We start from the raw sequence: 5,500 nt of genomic DNA, 5'->3' as shown, positions 1-5,500 counted from the left end.
GGAGTGTACTTGGTGCTACTTTTTCATATCACTTCTTTTGTAACGTAGGTTTTTTAGAAATAAAATGTTTTATATTAAAAATAAAATACATTTTTTAATAAATACTAGTTTGAGTTTAGAATTTTAATTTAAAGTATTACGTGTTGTGCGTGTCCTTGGCGCACTTTTTTACCTTTTTTTAAAAAGGTAAGTTTTTTTCGGATAAAAATGACACTAACGCGTTATAAACCCGAAAAACATCTTTGAATGTTAACAGAACACACCGCGAAAGCATCAAATATTAGTTGGATGTTTAGAGTAAGCTTCTTTGGCTCTACAAAGAGACAAAGGATACACTGCTCGACAGATATCAGACAAACAAGAGGCAGATTGCGAAGGAGATTTTGCGATGTATTCTAAGCTGCCGCTGAATGTACTTGCAATAACTTCTCACTAACATAACTGCAACAAGCTACATAGAACGAGTTAGTGGTGTTTTGTACGTGTAATATTCGCACACAAGAATGTATTGCTCGTAGCAGATGTTTCTGCATTGTTTTTTGCATTAAATACCAAAGTGCTCTTTTATGGTCATGTTTATATAATTCAAGATATGAAGAATCTCGCGCATTGTTGTTCTTCGAAATTTGACATTGTGAAGCAATTCCTTACTTTTTGTTGATCAGATCCATCAAAATGTTTGTTAAATAGTATGCTGTTGTTAGTTGTAACTTAAGTAATCGTGTTGAAATCAGACACAACCGTTTCCAAGAGCAATTCTCTGATGCAGCATCAATTTCAATTCCATTTTGAAGAGGATCCGACCGATTCGATTTCCGTCTGTTTGCTTCGATTTGATATAAATCAAATTCTATTTAGAAGAACTACCCGATATGCGCGATAAATAATAGGAAAGAATAATTGTTCCTTCAAGCCGGCTTTCATTTTTGCTCATTTTGATTTTTTCTCCCGGTCACAGAAAAGTCGATATTATTTTTCAGAACGTTGTGCTTAACTAATGAGTGGAAATAAAAACAAACAGATAAAATGTCTTCGTGAACGGCATCATAAAAGAAAAGAGTACATCGTAAAGCAAACAAAGAGAAAATATCTTCCGCAAAGAGAAAAAAAATATTTTCCAGACTCGCTACGTGATCGCACTTGTGGGAATTTATCGACCAAAAAAGAATGCAACAACGAACGTAGTCGTGGGAGAATATTGAATTCTCACACGTTACACACGCCATTATTTCAATCAGATATTTCACAGAACAACCCACAAAAGAAAAGAAAATTTAAAATTGCCAATAAATAAATGATGTAATAATTTCCAAATTTTTATATTACCGTTTTTATGCGTTGTAAAAACCTGTTGCATAAGTAATAAATATATGATTATTTGCAATATTAGAGTTACATTACATTTAATTGTTTTGCTTGTATTGTATCTGTTGGACAGGTATTCGACAAACATAATCGCGGATACATCACTGCGTCAGATCTTCGAGCGGTATTGCAATGTTTGGGAGAGGATCTTTCTGAAGAAGAAAGTAAGTATATCAAATGTGTGTGTGTGTGTGGATGTGTGTTAACGCATTCGCACACTACGAATAATCTTCTATGACGAACATGACAGGCTTATTATTATATATTATATAACAGAATATATATGATATTATTATATATTATATAACAGAATATATATGATTTTACGCATTAAGAGGATGCTGAACCGTCCTGTTATACCGACGGGATATGTCATTTTAGTAGATCGGACTAATCTCATTATTTACTGTATCAAATGAAAAACGCTTTTCCAGAAGTAAAGGACGTAAAGAAACACTTATCGGTCTGGTGCTTTTTGGTCTAAAAAGTACTAAAAGTTACATTCTCCTATTATCACTTGATCATATTTTGCTATTTTTAAACAATTTTTAAACATTGTATAAATATACAGGCACAGAGCGATAAGCGGATGATATAAAAGAATATAATGGAACAATCAGAATGTGATTTTATTGTCTAGTTTACGAGAATAGTTAGTTCTTCTAATGAAGCACATACGATAGTAGGCAAAATACGCACACAAGCAGACAGTCACGTACGTGTGCATATCCCCATTACTATCAGACGGGCGAATCGAACGAAAGACAAGAAAAGAGATATACGTCTATCCTTGTATAGAGAGCACCACCTACTGGATAGCGTAGCAGCAAAGCAGCTGTTAAGCCGCTGGTTCAGTATCCTCTTAAGGTGTTCTTCGAAAAAACACTAAATACACTTGAATAATATAAGGTAATTAGTTAAAAAGTGGCCTACCTCAAAGATTTTAATGACTTTGAAATATATTGTTAAGGACGTCATTCTGACAGGATAGTGTCTAGTTAAAAAGATAAAAGTTAAGTTAGAAAGTTAAAAAGTTAAATAATTTTAACTTAACTTAGTTACATTTGTAGACTCTTGACTTTTAATTTAATTTAGTTATATTTTATTGTTAACGATTAACTCTTTATTTAATTCTCTTGCAGTTAGCCATGCTATAAGGTTTTGATTTTCGCAAAATTATTCGCGTACAGATTATGTTTTGTGTAAGTGATCGTATATTTGTAGATTGAAGAAATTGACTAATTACAAAGCTCAGAATGGCCTGTTTTACATACGAGACAATTCGTAAAATTGAGTCGATAAACGCTAGTTGTGAAATCCGCAATTTACGTGAAACGCAATTTACGTGATTGTCAGTGTTCACAGTTTTGAGACGTTTATAGGATGCGTTTGGTTCGCGATTGATTTGTTATCCTGTTGCCTTATTATCTTAACTTGCACTGCAAACATTCCGCCTCTCGCCGTTCGGTTTGGAGCTAGTCGGCCCGGATTTCTTGAGGCGTTTCTTTACTTGATACGTTCCGCACTTATCTGACGCCCATACTGACATCTAATTTGTAATGATCTCGAGAATCCGGTAGATTCACGCGGTGGGACGCGTGCGACTGCGTCCACGTTATCTACCGCTTTTTTTCCAGCGGCGTATTGTCAAAAATACGTCGCAGAGAAAATTTGACGCTTTCTCGCTTTAAACGCTTAAAAGCAAAGTTCACGTCGGTCACTTTGGCATTATAAGTGTTTATAAAGAGCAAACTGACGTTGATTAAGTTATATTTCTCGCCTACAATCATTTATTCTGCCGAAATAGAGCAGTTAGAGGGTGAGCACTTTATTTCAAAAGAAAGAATTTTTAGCTAGATAACAAAATAGCTCTAGTTCTCATATCTGCTCACTTTACTCACGTTGCCAAAACGAACGATTTATATAAGCGCTAGTGAGCGTTTAAACGCTAAAGGGAACAAGTACACAAAACGCTCATAAAAGTTAACGTTTAAAGCGAAAAAGCGCCCAAACCGAACATATCTATAGCAGGGTAAGTTCCATATACGCACAAAATAAAAAACGGACACAGCAGGAACTCAGTCGTATTAGAAATACCAAAATGTAAAGTTTAGTATTCCTAAAATCTATGTTTTCAATTTCTAGTGCACATCGCAAACTAACAATCTGACGACATTTTGTCATTAAGAAAAGTTGCATTTGTCTAGCACAACCTGGCACAAGTAAAGACAATTCGGAAATAATAAATTTTGTTCACCCTCATTTGTGTTTTACTAAGTTTGTAGTCAAACTTTACAATTATTTATATTTCTTTGTCAGTTTATTTTTTCTAAGCGGTAATACAACAACACAAGTTATAGAAAGTCAAGATATGCTATGCAGAATGATGTTAGTAGTCCGATATGTGATGCTGATGAAATACTTATGTATTGGCAACTTGTTTTTTATAAAGTTTTTAGCTAATCAGAATAAGATAACAAAAAGTGCTTAATGGCAAATCATACCACAAGTTTGTACGAGTCTGTTGAAAAAAATGAGCCCAATTGCGACAAAGTGCGGAGCTAGTAAAAAATGGTTTTTTTAATTTTCTCGAATATGGCTTAATATAGTGAGCCGCACCAAGTGGCACAACTCTAGCACAATACAGCACAATCAATAAAACTTCAAAATTCAAAAAGTGCAGGGCTAAAAAATATTTTGTTTTTTTAATTTTTTAAAATATTGTTTAAAATATTAAGCTGCGATGTGCGGTACAAATCGGCATAAACGTAGCACAATACGGCACAATTATTAAAAATACAAAATTCAAAAAATGCGGGACCAAATTTACACACTTGATGATCTTTATAATATGTATGAAACAGAATATCATTGGAGCAACTTTTCTAAAAAACGAAAGTTTTTCAAAACTCTATATAAATGATAAAGAATTCTTAGTCTCTTCAAAATGAAGCTGGAATTTTAATCAGAACTATAAAAATTTAATATTGGAGTACGGTCTACGTCCCTCTTTGTGCGCTTTCCCACCTAAGCATGTACTTTCCAAGCTTATCGTAATTTTTATTTATTCTATACTTAACATTTATATATAAGACACAATACATCTAAAATATCATATATTATGTGTAAACTATATGTATATCCAATGAATTGAGAAACGATGGTTCATTAATAAAACTTTTTTTGTCTATAATTTGCTAACAAAATACGAGCAACAGCTAAACCTTTTTAAGTGTTACTCAGGGATATGTCTTTAACAACTCATATATGTTAAGGTCATTGAAATCGGTGAGGTTGCTCTTAATATGTTAATTTACCTAAATTTCTATCAATTGGCTGTGTTTAAATTAAAAATTCTACTTAAGATTTACATTATCGATAAGAAGTACATTGCCAATCAAAATTACATTTGTGAAAGTGACGCGCATCTACAAGTGTTATTTCGAATGCGTTTAACTTAACGCATTTTTGCAATTTTTTTTGAAAGTGAGAAAATTTTACTTATTTATAAGTAAAGTTTCAAAATAAAGAGACTTGCTTGCTAATAATGTAATTAAAAGTACTGTTCTATTTTATCACTTTGTCTTGCAATAAACATTAATCGGATTTCCTTTTATGCACACAAATTATAAATTTGTCAGAAAGTATGGTATTTTTTTTGTTTAATCTCGAGTTAGTTTTTTTTTTTGCTCTAGAATATTATTTATACACTTAAGTTTATTATTATTCTACCGCTTTTATTATTCTACCAAATCGGAAAATTTCGACTCTCTCAGGAAAGAGTCGTACATGATGACGCACGTCTATTCACGTAAATCTAGATCGCTTTACTTTCAATTCACATTGATTATTTTTCCGAAATCTTGATTGAAATAAGAAAAAAATCAGCTTTTTATTAGTATTTGCGCTACTTAAGTGTTTGCACAAATATTAATAAAGCAGAACTGACAATGAATTCAATTAAGTTATAAACGTTCTGTCGCATGACACAAAATTCGTCAATATCGATTACGTAAATTATCTCACAAACGAAATTTTCATTTTTGATTATCAATACAAATTATGACAACTTCTATTCATTTGTCAGACTTTAATTTAATATTAGTTTTTAAATTAATAATATTGTATAAACATA

General features: G+C 32.2%; 1 long non-coding RNA gene across 1 annotated transcript in view; it reads left to right on the top strand.

The window, feature by feature from the left end:
- The first annotated feature begins 1,443 nt into the window (after window positions 1-1,443).
- LOC109861434 overlaps window positions 1,444-5,500 on the top strand; it is an 11,065-nt gene continuing 7,008 nt past the window's right edge. Inside the window, exon 1 of the long non-coding RNA XR_002250965.1 lies at window positions 1,444-1,529. This is a non-coding gene — a long non-coding RNA (uncharacterized LOC109861434). The remainder of the gene's footprint in view (window positions 1,530-5,500) is intronic.

Source organism: Pseudomyrmex gracilis, unplaced genomic scaffold (genome assembly GCF_002006095.1).
Source record: "Pseudomyrmex gracilis isolate BER0280 unplaced genomic scaffold, ASM200609v1 scaffold_760, whole genome shotgun sequence".
Lineage (NCBI taxonomy): Eukaryota > Metazoa > Arthropoda > Insecta > Hymenoptera > Formicidae > Pseudomyrmex > Pseudomyrmex gracilis.
This window is presented reverse-complemented; position numbering and strand designations above follow the sequence as displayed.